We start from the raw sequence: 22439 nt of genomic DNA on the forward strand, positions 1-22439 counted from the left end.
GGCTAATGTCTCACGCTACGATGGAGGATCATCATTTTATTTTGTAATTAATATGAATGAATGAATTGAATTGACGTTTATGTGGACTTCATTCTGAAAGTCATTTAATTCTTTTCCAGGCAAATGATCTTACTTCTTATCTTCCTATTTTCTTCCAAACGAACACTAGTGAGGCAATAATAACTAACCAAATGCTAATAATGGTAAAGTCCATTAAAATTAGCGTGTATAGGATGGGTTTGAGAGGTTGGAAAAATAACAATCACACAAAAATCCAGCAAGAAATGCATCACATGACATTGTACAGCCGTCACTATAGATGCTCAATTGTGCTTTTTGTCAGATTTACGCCTTAAAACTTACTTTCATGACACATTAATAGCCAAAAACTGCAATTTAAAAATAGTCACCATTGTAAAAAGAAAGTACTTCTGCTCCTACGCTCTGTAATAAAACCCAAAGGTTGAATATTTCAAAAGCTGCTCTATAAACTCAACATGGACTGGTTCTCATAATGTGGCTCAGCTCGTCACACGGTCATAATGATCATTTCTTCGTGAGCTTTCAGTCATTTGAACAGACAAGAGCGCAAATGAGATCATTAACCTTTGACCTCTGCAGCCACACACACACACACACACACACACACACGCACACACACACACACACACACACACACACACACACACACACACACACACACACACACTTCTGATGGCAGTAATGGGATTTTCTGTAGATTGTTTCTCTTCTGTCCTGTCTGATCTATTTGTGCGAGCTTTGTTACTGTTTACCAACACTGAGCATTCAAGAGTCTTTGCTTTGGTGTTTTGATGTCTAGGAGATCTCTGGAGTATCGACACGACTTACCAGCTGCATCTGTGTGTTTGCGTAGGCGGGATTAAGCTTCTTTTTTTTTTTTTCCTTTTTTTTCTCTCGGTGGCAGTGAGGTCAGCGATTGCGGCGGCAGCATGTGGCATCACATGCATGAGCGCGCGCGTGCACACACACACACACACACACACACACACACACACACACACACACACACACACACACACACGCTCATGCAGATAAATGTGGTGCAGGGTCTTGATTAGAGTTTAGAGGTTCTGTAAGGTGGGCTTTCTCACACTTTGACAGACATGCGTTCACTGCTTCCTCAGTCTTTCAAGGTTTTTTTTATTTTCCTTAAGCCTTCTTAGTCGGCGTCAGCCGTCATGCGGCCGGATCGGTGTGGACATGCAGCCTCTCAGCAGGGGACGCCGTCCCCGCTGCAGCCCTCAACGACTATAGAGGCACTTTTCTACGTCTGTCTATTATTTAGCTCTGTGAATATTTGAACAATTTGATTTATAGCTTTTTAGCACGTTAATCACTCCGGTTTTCTTTCATCTTTGAAACTTTCAGCTCTCCATGTATATTGTGCATGTTTATTTTGCCATACCGATAAAGTTGTTATACATTGTGCGGCCCTAGAAACATCACGCTACATGGATGTATTATTCAATTCCATTAGATAGTTTAGTGACGTGATTTTAAGGAACATCAATGCCTCACAATGAGAGTTTACAATTGAATCAACTAGAAAGATGGAAAAAGTAGGACTTCAGCACATAGCAAAGGGGAATCCCTAATTCTGAGTACATTTTTTGTTTTATAATATTGATTTGAAACAGAAAGTCAAAGGTGGGTTAGAGCTAAGCCGACTGCTTTTGGTTCATTTCACAGTAGAAGCTAACATTGTTAAGAGCTTGCTAAGGTGAGACACTCTTGATTGAATTAAAGGCAGCATTTCCAACTTGTTACTAAGTGAAGTGACTCTTGGCTACTTTGACGAAACGTCTTGTTCCCCCCTGATGCGACCACTTTTCATCTCCAGGAGAGTGGATTGAAATCAATAAATGTCCCATTTTGCATAATTAACCACATGCAAAAAAAACGGCTGAATCTACTTTTCTGAGTGCTCTGGAGCTCCAACTAGTGGTGGGCAGCTGCATGACAGTTAAGCGCACAAATCAAACTCTAACTGAGGAAAATGTCTTGTAGCAACCAGTGAGGGAGGCTGACAAAGTCGCTAAATTGGCAACACCAATAAAAATGTTTGCTTACATATGACCTCTTGTACTGTATAGATGCAAAACGGGTGAAGCTTGGCCTCCCGCAGCACATCACATCGATCCTCTGAGTTGCAAAGCAAAACTTTATTTCACAAGATAAGCAAAGATGACTGGAGTGTTATATTACAGAAGTAGATAACGGTGATTATTGTCGGCCTGAGACGGCAGCCAAGACCTGATAAGGATCATAGGAAGAATAAACTAAGAAGAGAAGTGGGTTTATGCTTCTTTTAAGGTAGTGGCGAACTAGTTGTCTCATTTATTTATTATTTTGAATATTAAAGAAATATAGTCCACATCTACTTTCCAATAAGTGCAAATTCTGAGGATGTCAGCTTTGAATTTTCACTTGCAGCTTTCCATTTATGGAGCTGTGAGTCGTCACCCATCGGCTGTTTTTCGCTGCACTCCAGGGTGACGTTGCAGTAAAACCAGCAAACATCCGTGGAGACATGAGACCCGCCGTCCTTTTACATAGGTCTCTGATGGGAGTCGAACATGTTGGTTCTCCTGCCTGAGTAAACCCAAACCGAGCGACATTTCTGCATCACTCTCAACACCGAGTTCCAACTTGATGCCGTTGGATTAACAGAAATGTCGCAGCAGCTCCAAGTTAAACATGCGGAGTGAGAGAGGGGGGGGGGGGTCGCTTGTTTTCTTCTGCCTTTAATATCACTGTAATAAGAGCATGAGCCCAAGCTGCAATAAATAAAATGTAATTGGCAGCATATATTTATTATTTATCTCAGTGATGATAGTAGCCTTACAGAAATTGTAAATTTTATAGTTTTGCCCGAATGCCTGAAACATCAACACTTGCGTCAGATAAGACTTGAACTTTGAAGACCATTTGAATCTTTTGCCGCCCGTCCAATCAGTGTGCAGGCGCCTCCATGAGGGTAATAACCTCTTTACAAGCACCGAGTTTGTCAGAATCATTCATCAAGTGATGAACTGCTGTTTGTCACGGCGCACATCAAGCAGTAAATGTGTCGCACTGTTTACGGCGGCTGCTGAGACTGTGGGAAAATGTGCACGCTTGTAGTTTCTGGTGAATGTGTGTGAATGAACTCAGGTCTGATCTCCTCTGTTCTGTATCGTTTCAGTTGGTCCATCGGAAATAGTTTGCATTGATGCCAGTTTGCAAGTTCTCCCTGTGCATGCAAATGCATTTATAGCTTTCACTCACAATTGAACTGCATGTATTTTAAAATAAATATCGCTGGATGAAGCAGAAATCTGATAGAGATTGATGGATGGAATGAGTTAAAATAATACTGCTAAACATGTTGAGGCAAAGTACAACCTTAACCGAGCAGGAATTTGCAATGTAGGGACTAGGTTTTACCTCATACTTGCAGTCTTTGATCCTTTATGCAGTGGACATTTGGTATTTTCCCACAGGAGTTTGCATTGTTCCAAAATGTAAACTATTTGTTTTGAGGGTGCATACTTCTAATAATGTCATTGAAAAGATGATGAAATGTGATTTTTCCATACACGTCATGATTTTTTGCTGACAGATACAAGAGAAAACAATGTGCAATATTTATTTTATTCTCAATGACTATAAAAGCCATTTGATTCAAGCTGGAATGTTATAGAGGTTTATACTCCAGGGCAGAATGACTGAACTAGGATGAATTACATTTTCATGTACTGTGCATTACATACTTTGCAAATTAAAATATGAAAGAAAAGAGAATAATTCACCAAAATCGATCAGGTAATGAATGGCTGTGTAAATCTGGGGCGAGAGAAAGAGCGCTGTGACTTACATTGGGTAAGTAACGGTGCTCTTTCTCTTGCCTAGTTCTATTGCATGTGACAGATTTACTTTATCGTACAGACAAACAAAATCCAGCATGTACTTCTACTTCAAATCCCTTTTCCAGGAAGAAATTCAGAGATTTCTCAAAACAAGTGATTTCATTTAGCACCCCCCCCCATTTTTAATTATTACAACTTATTGCAAGTTTGGAGTGAGACTAAGGATGAAACGGAGACATGATGTCCTCAAGTCAGAATATGATCATTGAAATTGCAATGAATATTTGATGATATTGTTTATAGAGAGAAAATGAGACATTCCTATACTTCTCATTCACAAAGAGCATAATTGCAGCCAAAAAATGGCTTGTTCTTGTGCTCTTGCATGTTACGATTGTAACTATTGGGGTTGTTTTTTTGTTTTTTTTCTCTGTCTGGAGGTAGCGTGAACACCGCAGGAGGCGTAACGTGAGCGGGAGGATGCGTTCAGGCACAGTATTGAATGTAGGTCATCAGCGTTGCAGTGGAGCTCGGCGTGGAGTCGCTGTAGCAGCAGATTGGTAGAAAACGGGGGGAGAAAATCTGCCTCTGGTCGCGCCGCCGCGACTGAGCCACGAGTTTGCATCGACCGAAGCATTTCCCGGCGCGGGCACCTGACGTAAACGCTGCTCACATCTCCACGCCGTATCATCTTATTTTTAGCTCCAATTATGTGTCACGTCTTGTGTCGAACTGTGAAGTGAGGGTATTTTTACACCGTTATGAGGCAAGGCCTCGTGATGTCAGGGAAAGCGAGAGGGGAGAAGGTGGCGTCCTGCTGTTGAATTATTGAGCTCCGCTCCTGCCCGCTCTCTGCTCCATCATCCATTTCCCCTTTCTCCCCTCTTTGCTGCGTCTTCCCCCTTCGTTCTAGTCCTCTCCTCCCCTCTCTGCAAGGCTGCCGCATCGCAGGCAGACGTGTGTGTGTGTGTGTGTGTGTGTGTATGTGTGTGTGTGTGTGTGTGTGTGTGTGTGTGTGTGTGTGTGTGTGTGTGTGTGTGTGTGTGTGTGTGTGTGTGTTGGGTTTTTCAAGCTTTTTTGGTGGGCTTGTGGTGCGCTCGCTGCAGGCTGATTGGCGGAGGGCGGCTAAACGTGGCAGAGCTGCGCGGTGAATGTTTAATGGGACCAACTGTGAATATTTGATGAGGGGGAGAGAGCGAGAGAGTCGTCTATGGAAGGAGAAAGATTTGGATATAGAAACAGAGAGGGAGATGGGTCAAGGTTTGTGCATCGTTTACGGTGCTTCTCTTCCCACAACCTCAGAGTTTCTTTCATTTTTAAAAAAATCATTATCTGGGCTTTGACACAAATGTAGTGTTTGTGTGTCCTGAGGTTCGCTATGTTTTTCAGAGACTCTACTTCTGTTTATCATAGTGTCCTCTTCTTTTTCCTCCCTCTTATGTGCTATCATTATCCCCCCCCCCATCCGAATGGCATATGGCACCGTGTAGGGGCCAAGATGTATAAAATTTTCATTTGCCATATAGAGCTTGACTGGACTTGAGAGGACTTTGATGCAGCCATGAAAAAGTGCATCAAATGATCAGTTTCAAATATATTTACGGCTTCAATATATATTGGAAAAAGCTCAAGATTGACATCAAATAACCGTTCAGGTGCTCCTCATACATATAGGTGAATTCAAAATGGATCAGAAGTTGTGGAAAAAAAACAAGCTTGAAACGCCACATTTACATAAATATAAAGACAATAATTCAAACCATCATAAGTCGAGACAAATACACCTAAAAAATAAAGTTGAATAATCTGAAACTGTAGATAAATGCTTACTACAAGGGTTAATTCTCCGAATGGTTTCAATTAAAGGTGAAAATTATAGACAAAAGGCAATCACAGACAGCAACCTCACACAGTCTCTGGTTCTAACCCTACAAATCGTGCAAAGATGCCGATTCATAATTCACTGGCGCCATTATTCTCCAACAGTTAAGTGTCATAGTGAAATAGCAACAGTAGTGATCTGCACCTGATAAATAAAACACAGCACCAGATAAACATGTGGCCAAAATATTTATTTACATGTCCACACTGTGAACCACAAGTTGACTGAGAGGAAATGCTATAGCCTGGCTTAAATGATTATAACAAAAATAGGGAACTAGACACCTAAAGCAATGACTAAACAAAAACTAAAACTAAGGTTTCAAGTAAAATACGTTGAGCTGGTAAAACAACCAACACTGTACAAAGCAAAGGGGAACAACAACAACTCAATATGCATCACATTGTTGCAGTACTGCGAAATTGTTGCTGAATGAAACAGCAGCACCCATAATTGATAATTTAATACAATATTTTGTGGCAAAAAGGATGAACACTGTTCATATTAAGCGTATGAAATATGAGAAAGTGTCTTTCTCGCTGTGTATCTTTTGGCCTTCAAGGGATTTAAGGTCACTTCCTGAAATGTTTCCACGATTTTCTGACATCGCAACCACAAAGAAAATGATTAAATGTGAGGATGAATCGGAAATTTAATTACACTTTTCAAATAATGAGTCACTTTGTCCCTGCTGCGTTTGTGTCTGTCCTGCCTGTGGTCATCACTCCTGTTGGTTTCCAACCCACGGTAGTCTGCCAACACTTCATTGGATTACATTACATCGCATTGGAGGGTCTCAGGTGTGTGTGTGTGTGTGTGTGTGTGTGTGTGTGTGTGTGTGTGTGTGTGTGTGTGTGTGTGTGTGTGTGTGTGTGTGTGTGTGTGTGTGTGTGTGTGTGTGTGTGTGAGCTCCGTTGTCAGCTGTTGTCACGTCAGCATGTGTGAGTCATGGCGGAGGTCCTTTTTTGTAATTCCCTCTTCTGACAGTGGCAGCAGATTTGTTCAAGCGCGGAGCCTGAAGAAGGGCCGTGACCGAAAGTGTTGCTCACACAATGAAATCCTGCACAGACGCTTCTGCTGCAGATACAGTGCTGGGACCAAGGACTGGCAACCCGCAGTTAAAAGTATCGATTGTAGAACATCTGCAACATTAGAGCACTGCATGACACTTTTAGAGATGGTCATTCTGTCAAAATGAGAAAACCTACATGTGCTTAGTTTTAGCGGATGAGAGGAACCAAATTTACCAATAATTCTCTGTGTGATCGTCGCAAATCTTGTCGTCATCGCCTGAAGCTATTTTGGTTGAGATCCTGAAATCCCTGATTTCATGTTAAGATGTTTCAGTAATAAAACACGTTGACCTGTTTATTTGATATGAGGTTGCTGGAGAAACTAAGGCCCTGTTTACCAAACATTTTTAAGTGCAACTGGTAATTGTTTGATAACAACTGCGCTTGGGGTCACTGAAAATGCTCCGACTCCATCTCCGTATAAATGGGAGGAAAACACAACTTTTCTGAAACGCTTTCTAATATAGTCAGTTTTTATACATTTAACACTGCTAAATGTTTCCCAAAGCTTTTCCGAAGCAATTATATGCTCTGTTTGCGCTCTTCTGAATGAAATAAATTTTTTTCCCCATAGCCTAGAAATGAACATCCATAAATAATCTTCTGGGATTTTTAATTGTATAACATGGTGGAGGTATGTATTTTGTATTTTGGATGTATTTTTTGGGTTAAAAACACGATGTGAAGGTGTCTTGGAAAATGTATTTATTTTAACGAATAATTGATGGTTTAAAACATGTGGTTCAACTTCAGAAATGTAAATTTTTTTATGGCTTACTTCCGCTTTCATGCAAAAACTCAACATTTTTGTGCGTGCACCATTAGTTGATATAAAATGAGACGTTTCAGGTTGTTTGTCAGACTAACAGTGATAAACATTTGTTTTAAATCCATTTGTCTTGTATTTTAAAGACTTGAGGACCTGAGTTTAGGCTCTGTAAGACGGATGCAGTCATTAAACTTTATAGGCGAGGAAGTCACCAACAGTGAAATGATAGTGTTTCCCAAATAGAGAGGTTTTTTTTTTTTTTTTTTTTTTTTTTTTTATTGAGATTATTTATTGTGACAAGTTGGAAGACTGAGGAAGCAATAAAGCCGGGCGCACACATGGGAGAGGCATCCAGCAATAATGTGAGTGACTCTGTGTTCATGTCGGCATTTTACTGTCAGCCTTGCTTTATTGCTTGTTTCTCTTTCTACTTATCTACCCCACAAAACATACTGAGTACAGCATTGAGGATGTGTTAGGCCAATTTCTGTGTGACATAACTTGGATTTATTTGATCGAAATATTGAAATTACAGCAACAAATTATAGGCTTTCAGCTTGTGTTGTCAGCATTAACCCTTGATATCTGCAGTTAGAAAAATAGAAAAAAAAAGAACACAGTTATGCTTTTTGTGGTTCATCTTTAGTATAACTGCAGCCTGGAGCTGGGTCACATTTTCACATTACTGAACCCAAAACTTCTGCTTTCTGTTAGTTGTTTTGCCTCATCGTGGGAAGGTCCCATACTCGAGTAGAGTATTTAGAGGAGGTCAGAATTGGATTGATATGTTTTCCATTGATTTACCCTATCTTGATTAAAGAAGTTATATTGTGCAAAATCCTTTTTCTAGTGGTTTTCCAACAGTAATAATCGTCCCCATACCTGGACCGACGCCCCAGAAGTGAAGAAGGTGTGTCTTCTCTCCCCCTGGCTTGTTCCAGGGTTTAAAAAGTGTGTTGCTCCAACCAGCCAATCAGAAATCAAACCCTATATAGTGTCATGGGGGGGGTTTAGCAAATCACAATCAAGGCAGACTCCTCCCTTTGACTGCTCAGGCAGCTCTGCTCTGGCACATGGCACCACGAGAGGAAGTACTTCCTTCTCTTCCCATAGATGGGCGTGTGTGGGCGGAGCCAGTCCAGCTCACACAGACACAGCAGATTCTGAATGTAGCTCCTATGATCCAATATTCAAATGGAGGAGAATCAAGGAGGAGCTGGATTTGAGGCAATAAACTTTGAAAACAATGTTTTTGGACCAATGAGACTCATGTGAAAGTCTTATAAATTTGCATGATACGTCCCCTTTAAAGTGAACTGGGCCCGACTGTAGTGTCTCATAACCCAAAGTTACAGAAGATGTGTGCACGTTCAGTATTCAATACATCCCTCTTCTTTCCCGTTAAGTTCACATGGGGTTATAGTGGCAGCATGGAAAGAAAAACAAAGAAGCCAAGACATCGATGACCCTAGTAACTTTCCCTGGTGCTCCTACTACCCCAAGCTGCACCCAGACCTAATGAGATATAATTACTCCACCACCTCAGGACCTCCTCCCAGTTGGAGGTGCCTGGTAAACCTCTAAAGGCGACGAACCTAGGAAAACCTCATCAGATGTCCAAACTGTCACAACGGGCTAAAGAGGAACTATCGGTATTTCCTTCAAACCAACATTTCATCTAATGTCCCACCAGGGTTTAGTTTGTTCTGGACTGTCGGATGGCCGGGTGGCATGATAAAGTAGCTGCTGGCTTTCTCACACCAAGAAGACGCAAGATTTGTTTGTGGGAGTGAAAAGTTTTCTCTCTGGGTGTTTCAGGTTCCTCCCATAAACCAAGCTTGTGAGGTAATTTGTGATTTCAGATTGCTCTTTCTGTGTTGGCTCTGCGATGAACTGGCAGCCCTCCAGGGCTTAAACTGCTTTTTTTTTGCCAAATGTCTTCTGCGATAGGGTGCAGCCCCTGTGACCTTAACTGAGATGAAGCAATTGTCGGAGATCGATGGATAGATGATTGCTTGTCAGCCATGTTCCTGCCATGGATAGTACCACCTGAACTGGACATTCATCAGAATCAGCAGATGAACTGATCGCCGGCTCTGACTGCTCGTCTTTTTGCACACGTGTGTTTACGAGAGTGTTTACAACTGCGGCTCTCCGAAGATAATCCGTCCGTGGTCACACACCCACGGTCATGCTGTTAATCAAGCCGATCATGGCCATCTTGGCATTTGCACGCGATCATTTACACCCGACGGCTGAGACGACGTATCCGCGATCACTGTAATGTTGTTAGTTTCATTATTGCTTGATATCACTATTATGGTCCGGCTCAGAGAGTGAAATATATGTATATGTAGAGGCTTTTAAAAGCAGGTGACCTTTGACCTGACCTTATTGTAAATCTATATTAATCACCAACTAGCGACAATATACAGTAAGCAATAGTAGACACCATCTTAGATTATTGATCAATTTGAATGTTTTTTATCTAATTTTGTTCATAAATATTGTTCATAATTGTGTGTAATCTCCTCATCTCATTTGTTCTTCTTATAGTTCGATAAAATTCATCTTACTTTTAGTTTGTTCATAATTTTGGCATTTTATTTACATTCATATTGCTGCCAAGTCTTTCTTGAATTCAATTCAATCTTTAATCTCAATAAAAAAAAAACAACAAACAACAACAACAAAATAACCCAGACAGTGGTATTCTTGTATCGGGACTTTACAAAGACTGAAGATCCAGCGTGAAAATTTCACTTTGATTTACTGTTTAATTTACTGTTGTGCACATTGTGATTGGTTGATTTGTTTAACTGTACTCATTCAACCAAGTAATAGAAAAAGTAGATAAAAAAAAAGATATTTCATTGTATCAATAATAAATATATATAATCAACAATAACAGTTGGAAAAAGTATCGTGACCTTTTTAAAAATAGCTGCTGGTCTGAGACGGGCTTTAGTATTGCTGTGCACCAATAAGGAAAATGTGAAAGTCCGGATTGGACTGAGACGTCTCTCGGAGCACAGTGAGGTCGGACATGATGGAAAAGATTAATCTGGGAGGGTTGAGCAGTAGTGGGAGCAAAATAAAACCCAAGTCAACTTTGAAAATATTTGAGGAATGGCACAGAGTGGACGTTTCGAATTCTTCAACCAGTTATGGTTGCCTTCGTGTTTACAGTTATTTTGGTACGGCCAAATCGTAGTGAGCTTATTTTACAGAATCACAGTCTAAATCCACTGCAATCTCTTTACTAGTTGTTGGTCCAGGTTTCTGTTCCCTGCATATCTGATTATTTTATTTGTGTTTACTTGTTTCAAAAAAACCTAGACCAGTTTGGCTGTGAATACAAGGGAAACACACACGGCACGGTGATCTGTGCAAATGTTTGTTCACGTTTTGTCATCATTATCTCAATGGTCACAAGGCCTCCGTTTTCCCAGGATGAGAATGTTTGAGGAGCGGCACACAAGCCCACCATTGATTGAGAACACACAGCGTCCATTGTTGTGTTTTCGGTGCGGCTCTTTCTCCGTCCTCTCGGGCGGCTGCGAAACGACACCTGCCTGCCCGATTAAAATCATTTGATAATCCCCCATTTAAGTCGGCTCCAACAAGGGTTTGTAGTGCGTTTGTTGAGCGGAGTCGAGTGTCATCTGGTACTCGTGCCGCCTGGCTCGCCACCGTCTGCTTCCACTGTTACAACCGAAGCAGCCTTTTAGAATACAAGTCTGCTCACAATTAAAAAAAGCCCTTTTCAGGACGCGCCTGCCTTGACGCTCTTTTCTGCCGCAGTGAGCGATGATGGTTTGGTGAAGGCTGCAATGTAATGAAGTCAAACCTTCACTTGATGGGCGGTGGATTGTAATTACAGAAAGAGCTGCCACGGTATCAGAGGGCGTCAGCACTTTTCACTGGGTTGCAATGAAATGAGCAATGAAATGAGCGTATTATTGTAGGTTATCATTTAAAAACAAAACAAAAAAACCTTATGTTCTGTGTGACTTCATGAAGGCCTATTTGCAGTTTTGTTTTGTCGCTTGCTCTTAAAAAAACCAATCTTGTATTTCTTGACTGTGCTAGCACACTGAGAATCTAACGGGGAAGGACGAATATATGCATTTTTATAAATAGTCTTTTCTTGTGCATTATGTCTGTTATCAAGTAGGAAGTGCAGTTTATTTTCTAATAACTTTCCACTTTCACTCACATACATTTGCCATCGAATGTGACAACATCAATCTTGAGTCGAAAGGTGAAGAGGACAAGACCTTAGTCCACATTTGAAATCTTTTATTTTCTTTTACTTTACTCATTACATTGAAGAGTTTGGGCCAATGCGCCCCCTCCTCATAGAGCGTGAACTACAAAGCTCTGTTACAATATAATAAAACCTAACTGTTAATGGCTGTTGGCATCCATAAGCAAAGTAAAGCATCAATGCTCTCATGCTAGTTAAGTACATTTAATTTACACTATATGTTATATCTCTATATTTACCCCGCAGGGTTTGCGCTAATGTTTACTTCACGATAACATTTACATGGAATTCATTTCTGAGCATATATATTTTGGTAGAGTAATAGTTTTTTACTATAGTTATGCCTTTATTCTATATTTATAATGGCCCCTAAGGGGCTTTTCAACCTTTTTTTAGCTGTTATAACCTTAGTAGCCATTCATTTTTCCTTTTATTTTCCCCTTTCAGCTTGTGTTTTAAGCTGTTTTAATGATTTGAACAGTGCAGAGAGCAGAGATCCAGCCTGAGTCAACATTTAGTGCTTGTTTTGCTCGTAGTTTGTATAGTACACTACATTGGCAAGATAAAAGATATATCCACCTATATAGCTTTAGTTATTTACTAACATATTTTCATCTTAAACATGGTAATTTCTAGTTTATACTTTAACTTGAAATGATTTGTTTATGTTAGACATCATCACTTGTGTCCACAACCTCCTCTTCACGTTTGCTTATAGGTTGGATACCAATATTTAGGTTGATGTCTTGGATACGGCTTCAACAGCTGAGCAATATTTGTGGTGCAAATATGAACAAACACATGTTTGAGCCACTCGGAAAGTGGCAATGATAGCATGTAAGAAAAAAATTAAGAAATAAACCAGTCCATCCCAACCTGAGCGTTGTTGGAGAGTCGTGTGATGGCAACAAATGGCTTTGCTTACACAACGCACTGTAAGTCTGCATTGTGTCAAAGTTTGAGCCCGTCCACACATATACAGTGCGATTCTTTCCACGCACAACCGACTGGACCTGTTCCACAACGGCCAACATAAACAGACAGCGTGGAGTTTTATTAATCGTGGTGCGCTCATCTCAAATAGTCGCTGTTGTACGAGGATCAGCTTATTCAGATGTTCTACGCCGCCTGTTTCTCTTTGCACAGTTTTACTGGTCTCTTTGGTTTTGATTTGTCTGCTTTTGACACAATGGAGGTCATTATCTTTGTTCTCAGGCGGAATAAGTCGGCGTGTAATGATAACCTCACGTACAGGGTCATTGTCAGGGTTGCGGTTTGTCTCCTGGGAATATCCCAACAACGCCCGGCGAGGATCGAAACCCTGTGTAGCATTATGCCTCTTGGAATGAAGCTGCTGTGGTGTTTCCCTTCACATCTATTCTCGAGCTCATTTGTGTGTCATCATCATGCATTTTTAAACAGTCCTCCAGTTGGTCTGTTGTGCTGCTTCAGTATGAATATGCAGCAAACTGGTATTCCAGCATGTCAGGCACAAACAAACAATGGCTGCTCTTTGTTGATGAAGGAACACATAAGTGAAAAATTATGACATACGTCATTTATTTGACAAACGACCTCCTCTAACACTGAAACCTAAAGGTATCTCTTAGTACTCTTATTAAAGTAATTGTACTTTAGGGTAATTGTACAGTCGGCAGCGTTGGGATGAATGAGGCAATAGTTGGTTACAGAAGTTTGGTTGAGACACTTTATCAAGTTGAAAATACAAGATGGGGCGAGTGTGGTTCAGTTTTCTTTCAATTCCAATGTTGTGCACTTGCTCCCTCCATATAATGAAGTAACCTTTAGCACGACATTGAAGACCACGTTTTCTTGATTATGTGATATTTTCATATTTTGGGCTGTTCAAACCGAATGTTAGATCCATATTCTTGCTATAAATTTTGAGTTCTCGCAGTGGAAAGATGAAGTTTGGAGTTGCAAAGACAACAATCTGAGGAAATTAACACAGGGAAGAGTGCAGATGGTCAATTAAAAAAAAAAATCACTTGATAAAACTTGCATTGGAAACAAAGAATTCTTTTTATAATCAAGAAAAAAAGATGTAGAATATGATAGATATTGCTTGATTTGATTTAACAAAATGAATAATGTTGTATATCACATACAAAAATGATAATAGTAATGGTGATGTTATTTAAAACAGCTTTGAAGAGAAAGAATGATCAGTGTACAACAGATAAAATTACATGTTCTGCTAATATAGTTGACTGACGTCAAGCCAATTTTGCAAAACTCTTGCCAAGTCTTCACTTTGTTTCTTGATTTACTGAAACTGACGAGTGTATTTAGACTTTCTTACCCTTGCAAACTGTGTGTGGTTGAGACAAACTCAAAGCAACAACAGGACTACGACGCCTCTGTATTTTCATTTAGACGTCAATATCGGGGAGACAGTGAAACTTTCACATGCTCTGCAGCTTTTCTGCCATGATCCATTATTTTAAACGACCACCCACAGTAAGGACATTAGTTTGAGGTCAGTGCACAAAAATGATGAGATGATGATGCAGCACTAATGCCTGGGATTTTCTCAGTTCACCATTACATAACCGACACCTCTACCGTTGGTGCGGGCATTGGTTGTATTCAGTGGAGACTTAGATGTGAAAATTCAACTGGACGTTGGATTTCCTGGAAAACTGACACGTTTCAACTGTGGCTGCTGACATTCACCAAATTTCACTCGGAATGCAAGTTAATTTTGTGAAGTTTGAAAAGCTTTCGACTTTCATTTATGAGAACACGCACAATCATCCCAAATAACAGTCAGTGTTTCTTCTTGTCGCGACACAATTCAATTCAACTTTATTGATATAGCACTACATACAACACAATCATTTGTAGGTGCTTTTAATGGAGAGAAATCCAACAAACCGGCGGCAGAGTGCGTCCTTCTCATGTTCACTTTGTTTGTAACTGTAATGTTCTCGGCTATGTCTTATGTTCTCCAGGCGGTGTGTGTGTGGTTTGCAGAGTGTGTTGAGCCATTAAAAGCTTAAAGCTTAAACAGACCTCAGCTGACCTGCTGGGAGTGGCCGTTAACATCAGGATGCTGTGCAGTGTTGTGAAAAGAGCCTGTGTCTCCCTGCCAGGACCCCTTACAGCGTTTACTTAGAGAACTTCTCTCCGACCAACGGGATAACAAATATAACCACAGCTTCACCTCCTTAAAGCTTTCTCCTGTGAGGAACTGGCAGAAGGAGGTATAGACTTTCCTTTATGATCCCAGAAGCTGAAGGAGTTTAACACCATGGGAAGCAAGGCATCGCACTCATGGATTATACTGTAAAGCTCTCCAGCAGGGGGAAGGTACTAAGGTGGAATGAAAAAAAAGAAAAAGAAAACATTGGTTTCAACCAAGCTCTCCAGAAGAGCATGAAGACATTTACAACAGGGTGAAGCTTGAAGGTCACACTGGACGTCCCTGTTATCGACAGGAAGCAGTTCACACAGGAGCCCCAAATCTAGACAATGGAAGATTGGAAGAGTGTTTCCTGGTCTGATGGGGTTCAGTGGCTGCCGCCACATTCGCTCACGTCACAATTCGTCACAAAAACATGAAAAGCATGGATCCATCCTGCCGGCTGCTGTATCAGGATACGGTGGAACGGGAAATCCACATCCTGGATGCAACAAATCTGCCGCAACTGTTGAATGTTGAATCCATGCCACGAAGAGTTAGTGCAGTTCTGAAGGCCTGGTGCAGCCTGATAGTCGCAATGTGTAAATCATGACTAACCAGTGTCATCTTAGCTGAAAACAATTGTGGACTAAACAATGAATTATTATTGTCGAAAAAATAAAATACTGAAGTAATGGAGTCTACCTTCTGTGTCACCTCCTACAATTCTAGATAATTAAGACAATTTTGTTTTGGAAATAGAAAAGGTAAATTTAAAACAAATGTGTGGCTTTTCAAAAATCTGAATGGAGCCTGACGGTCACTGAAAGACTTTTATTTTATGAGGTGGAGGAAAACACAACATTAGTAAAAAAGTTTTCTGATAATTAGCAAAGGTCTTTTTGATTGTTCATTATTGTGGCTCAGTGAAGACCCTGCGGTTTCAGCTGGTGTCCGTCAGCAAACCGTTTGTCAGTTGTTTGATGGTCAATAAAGGAAAAACAGCCGAGTTATCTACTGGCGTGAACATTACTATCTATACTATACTTCTGTCTGGCAAGTCAGTACCTTCCTGTTGCGAAGACAAAGTAGGGTTTCAGAAGCTCAGCAGTTTATTGATTTGGACGCTTTTAGTCAAGTTCCTTGATTTTTCTTTTTTTTGTGTCTGACTTCTGACCTTCTGTCTCCAGGTTTGATCTAATATTGAAATCTTGAAGTGAAATACCATCTGTTAACTCAATCTAGACTAAAGGCAGATTCATACTCCATAAGAACAAGAAGAAAGTTCAGCACTGTGGGTCCTGCTGAACAAAATGACGTCATTTCCTTCGTCCGGCTCCCTCTGGCCTAAGAAATTTGGTGCGGCAGTGACAGCCGTCCTGACCAAACAGTGTGGGGGTGTCCACTCCGCCGAGACTTCTGCACTGCCGAGTGCTGCACATGGTTATTCCAGCTCACTAATGACTATCAGTCATCTTTTACTCATATTTAGCCTGTAAACTCACTACTGTGTGAAACAGTTCAGTGAAACGTAGTTCTGAAAACATCAGAAGTGAGAAATAAACTGTTGCCTGTTGGAAAGTTAAAACGCTGCTTCACAGAGGTGTGTCTGCTGTGAGGGGGCGTGGCCTGTGAGCTCGACAGCTTCTTCACCGAGTGTGAACTTTCATGCTGGCTGACATCACAGCTGAACTTTTCTTAGGCTGTAGCTAGGCTATATCTAATTCTGACGATTGTGTTGATTTGCAGAGCACGGAAACATCGTAATGTATTGTCGTTCAGTCTGTCTTTTGCGACACGTACACTGAGATGGACAATACAGTTGTTGTGCAGCCCCGACTTTAGACAAGCTTCCACCTGCTTTTTATACTAGTTCAACGAGTCCAACCTTATGCTATGACTCAGTTTAAACTGATTCTATCCTGCCATATATTTGCTTCATGTCGTGCTGCCGTACTGTAGGATAATTGATGCCTCTGGGGCTGCGACCTTTGAACGACACGGCCGGTTGCCGTTCTGTCACGAACATCAGTGGCATCTATTATTTCGACACCGTCTTCATTTGTCCCCGTCCTGATGGCCAGTGAGCTCCTCGTCACGTTTGCTTTTTGTCACTGTTGACTTTCGGTTGGCGACATTATCCTCAGTGTTGTCCCACTGACACGCCGCTGACCTCTCACGTAACTGGACGTCTGACTCGGGACGACTTGTTGACGGGGAAAGCTGAGGGAGGTCTCACAACATCAGAGTCAGAAACTCTCCTTGGCCTTTCTCGTTCCCGTTTACGTCTCCGTCTGTCAGTGTGTCTCTTGTTTCTTCTCCTCTGTCCGTCACTTTGTGTCTCATTGAGTTTCTGTCTGTCTGCTTGGTGATGCAGGGCGGTGCAGGGCACTGGGATTCAGGGCTGTAAGCCGGAGGAGGATTGGGTCTATTTATAGTCGTGTCTGCTCTGGGCCACACTGACCCTAAGTCTCTGTTTTTCTTTGAATCTGCCTGTTGGTTTCACTCAGTCTGCCATTGATTTATCTCATCATCAGCTGTTCTTCAAACAACATTAACATTACCCTCAGCTGTTTATCAAGCGCCAGTCTTGTTATTAGGACTCAGCAAAGCCTTTCAGTGGCGCCCGGTGTGTGGTGTATTCAATTATGCCAGACAATTTCCTCGTTCAGTTTTTACATTTTTATTGAGTCGCTAATGGCATGTGTGCAAAATGCCAAATATGCTGACAAGCTCACCTTAATGGCTTAAAAAGCCCCTCACTTGTCTGAGCAGCTGCCAGAAAGTTTACAAGCAGATCAAATGTGCATGAAGACGACGTCTGAACTTTATGAGTTCACTTTATGAATTAACTCAATTTCATAAATTACCGATCTGTTGATCAGACCTGAAGCAAAAAGTCAATTGATCAATTAGTCAGATATCGTATTCGTTTAATGGTATTAGCATGAATAAAAACAAACTGCCATATTAGACCTGCTGTCTGATGGATTTTATGACTGTAAGTGACGAATTGCTGTCATAACAGTTTGAAGTTATTAAATTACCAAGTAGTATATCAAGTTTCTGTTACAATAGATCATTGCTTTTATATTCTTTAAGTTTAATTCATTTATTAATTTACTTTCCATTATACCTACAACAAATCAATAAATTTTTTTTGTATCACCCTCCACCTGTCTCGATTACTGCTGGGAAATGTATTATCTGTAAAATGTCCTGTTAGGAATACTGGAAAAATATTGTTTATATTAAAGTCATTAAAGTCATTAAAAAAAAAAAAAAAAAATTGTTCATTTCAAAATTATGTCTGATAATGAAACTCATCATCTCAGGATGTTTCCTGTTTCAGTGGAAATGATGTCCATTTACATGGAAATGATAAAAGTGCAGAATGTGTAGATAGCATGCAGAGTCGGAACGATTTCAAAATGTTGTATATTCCCCCTTTTCCATAGAGACAGAGTCGGAGCATCTTCGAAAAGTTCCATCTCGATAGCTATTTTTGTAAAGTCGCGCTCACATTGGCTCTAAGCAATTAAAGTTTGCAGTTAAGAAATGTTACATAGTTTGTGATATCAATGTGCACAACGGCGACGTTTTCCGTCTGAGTGAAGCAAATCCTTCTTCCATTTGACCAGATAATGATTCCTGGTCCTGGACACACCCAGCATTGTTTACTGTGTCTGGCTGGTTTTTTTTTGTTTTTTTTCGGGAAATGCCTTGTGGAATCGGAGCACCTCAAAGCCGTGTGTGTTTGGGTTGCATTGTGCGCCTGTGTGGAGCGAAGCCACAAGACCAGGAGCCGTGCTTTCAGCGGCGCTCAGCACCGGATTTCATTGACTCGACTGCGCGGTCGCTAAAGGCTTCAAATGGAATCACTCGGCTATCTAATGGCTCCGTCGAACGAACACACACACACACTTCGATGCTCTCCGTAACAATACACCACTTGAAGTGTAAGCACATGTCGGAAAAACAAAAGGCAAAAAGGGCGATCCCAATTTTCCCCCACTTTCATCGACTTTTATGGATGTGTCATCTTTTATTTATTCACCTGTCGTCTTTTGTTTCCAACCGCAGAGGAATAACAAATGATAGCATTAGCCGACAGCACCTCGTCTTGAGAAGCACATCGTTTGTATTTTATTCTTTTAAATATCTTAATGTTCGTCTGCAGCGAAGCTCGGCTTTCATTTTCTAACAAAGCAAAGTGGGAAGCTTCGTTTGTGTTTAATTTAGTTCTTTTCCAATCCAAGCTCAAGACTTATTTGTATATATTGGCCTTTAATATGTATGTGTTTTGTATTCTTTAATGTGTTTGTAGTTTTTATGTACAGCTGTACTTTAAGTTGTACATCTTGTGTTTATTTTTATATTATTTTGCATGTGTGCTACATTTTGTTATATTTTTCGGAATGTAGTCACTTTGGGTGACGACAGGCTGGTGGAAATTCCAGTGCAAATGCTTTTTTGACGATTGATTTAGGAATGCTATAAACATTCCCCATTAAAACAGATTCCTCCGAAGTCAGGGAAAAAAATTTCAAATATGCATTGAAATATTGAAAACTAGGTGTTCTGATAACAATTCAATAAAAAGGCATGAATGTATTGACTAAAAGTGACATATTTAATTTATTTAAATATATTTAATCAAGTAATCCTGTGGGAAGTTTAGCTGGAAGTTCCTGTTAAAGGCATTCAGTGTGAAACTTGGGCCCTCGCTTCTCCCACCGTCTGCTGGAGTCCGAGGGGACTTCTTTTTTTCAAAAATTGTATTGAAGTGCAATCCTCAGAAACAATTTGAAATTGTCCCATGAAGTCGCAGACATTGGGAGCGCCACCTCGTCCTCATTTTCTGATATGAAAAGGTTTGTTCAGAATGCTGCTCGCTGTGTCTCCTCAGTGTCTCCCCATACCAACATCCAGCTGTGCTCAGGGACCAGGTTGCCAGGTTGGTTCCAATATATGGACCTGCACGTGGCAACCGTGATTTATTGCTGAGTCAGGTTTCATGATGACAGTTCCCTAGCTGCACCATGTGACCCTCAATAAGCTAAACTTATAATGTATTTTTAACCTACGGCGCCACTATTCTTGTATCATTGCAGATCAATCTGAGTTGGCGACATAAACTGCTTTCCTTCTTTTTGAACGTCTTTTTTTTTTTTTGAAATTTCAAATAGTACTGAATAGTCCGGAGTGGAGAAAATGTCAAGTTGCTGCAGCGCCTCACTGACCTGTTTTCAGGGCTGATTCTCTTTGCTCTGACGTTGGGTAGGAAAAAAACAACAAAAAACAACAACAACAACATGGGACTCAGCCTGTGGCTTGAGGCGCTGCAGTATTCATTCGTCACTAACCGTAGCTTAAACTGTACATTTACTGCCACTTTGGCTCAACTCTGGACATTCATGCTGCCACATGCTTGCTTGGTCACGCTCAAAGGGAAAGTGCATGGATTTCATAAAGGAAACACGTTGATGCCGAAGGAATCTCCCGTCTCTCTATCGTATCTCTTATATAGCTTTGTTCACCTACATCAACAAAATTCTTGGCCATTTGTTTTTTTTTTTACTTTTTTTGTACAACTATGCATGTTTTTCTTTCCTCTGTATTTTTACTGATCTTATCTTTGTTTTATTTGTCTGTTTTTAGTGCTGTAACGCACCTTGTGATCTATATCTGAGAAAGGTGCTTTAGAAGTAAAGTTACTTACTTTACTAAATTCTTGCCCTCTGGTTGACGATTATAATACATTTTTAATCAGTAAAGCAACAAAGTAGATAGCAGCATATAAGGACTCGGAACCAGTTTAGAATTTTAAAAATAATAGTTAAAATACTGCGAAATCTAAATATTTTGTACATTTATATGTCAAAGGGATATAAAACTGTTGTTTTTTTTTTATTATTTATCGTTATGAGGATATCAACATGTGCAGACTGACTGAGCTTTGACAATTTGTGTTTCTATGCTCCACAAATTCAATATTTATAGTGAAAAGGGCAATTAATTCACAAAATAATTGTTGATTTGTTTGAGAAATTCCTCATGATTCACTTGAGAAGAGCTCCTTTACTTTACGTTGCTAGAGAGAAGAAGTCTGCTCAAAAATTAAGGAAAAATGAAAAGTAACAGTTTTCAGTGTGGAATTCTGCTTCTAATAAGGGCAAGAGAAAGAGCGCTGTTATAAGACGATAACATCATCATCTACATAAGTGTAAGACATTAGAACGTTTTACTGTTGAATATTATGACTTTAGAGACCCTTTGCAGATTATTAACTGAATACAAAATCCATCAGCGTTGTGTAGAAGAGTGAAGTGTGTTTGTCTGCTGTTGTTGATGTTTACTCTTCCTATTATTCATTTTAAAGTATTGTGTGCCTCCTCTTGTGCCAGCAGACGCTAACTGATGAGGGAAGAGCTTCGGATCGTTTTTCAAAAAGTGGATTTGGGCTGAAAGAATCCATCTATTCACTGGCTCATTCAAACGCCGCTCCGGTTGGTTCAGAGCTCTTAGAGGAGACGGTAATAAGTCGGAGGGCTCGGATGGATAAATGAATATGGTGATGCGCCATGCTGTCGGTTATCACTCAGTCCAATTGGACTAAGTGCTGGGAGCTCTTCTCTTCCAGCCAGAGCCAACGCAGTGATATCACCGTCTCTCTAAAAAGCTCTGAAAGGGGAGTGTGCCGCTAAGAGGGTGGGGATGGAAAACACCCTGCAGTTTAGGCAGTAGTAAAACAAAAACAAAATGTTTAGACGAAGGGATTAGACGTTGTGCTGGATTTATTGAGTTCCCTGCATTTCTAACCTTTCTTCTTTTTTTTTTTTTTGTGGTTACATTTCAAACGACCCAGGCCGAAGTCATGACATCATGTCTGGACTCTTCTGATCTGTAATTCAGTCGTCCGTACAGTTTTTTCACCCAACTATCTAAAAAAAAAAAAAGATTTTGTGCTTATTTCAAACTAAAATAAACTAAAAGAAATCAAGTTCGCTCTCATAATAACAGGCCAGAAGTGTTTGTGGACATTGCAGTTCTTTGGTTTTGTTGCTCTGTACCTGCATACCCTGAAGTTATCCCTTTCTTTCACCATTCATACATCGATGTACGATGCACAGAAACGTGCGTGTGCACGATGAGACGCTCATTTTAGATCCGTTACTCCTGAATCCACCTGTAGCTTTTGTCACACAGATGGTTTCCTTGTCCTGGGACTTTATGGGCTTTATGTGAGACAGTGAGGGAAGACATCAGGCTTTCTTCTGCCGCTTTCTGTGAATTTGATCTCGGTTTGCCAATATTTGTGAAGATTTGTTTATTTTGATGTAGCCTGAAGCAGAATCTTCTCTCTATCAACAGCACTGAATCTCGGCAGTCTGTTTCTGTGTCTGTTAT

At 40.5% G+C, this 22439-nt stretch overlaps 1 protein-coding gene across 6 annotated transcripts in view; it reads left to right on the forward strand.

Annotated features, from left to right (window-relative positions):
* The window catches only part of camk2g2 (calcium/calmodulin-dependent protein kinase (CaM kinase) II gamma 2), a 67726-nt gene that overhangs the window by 5829 nt on the left and 39458 nt on the right, over nucleotides 1-22439 (forward strand). The gene's annotated exons all lie outside the window — the stretch shown is intronic.

Source organism: Blennius ocellaris (assembly GCF_963422515.1).
Source record: "Blennius ocellaris genome assembly, chromosome: 13".
Lineage (NCBI taxonomy): Eukaryota > Metazoa > Chordata > Actinopteri > Blenniiformes > Blenniidae > Blennius > Blennius ocellaris.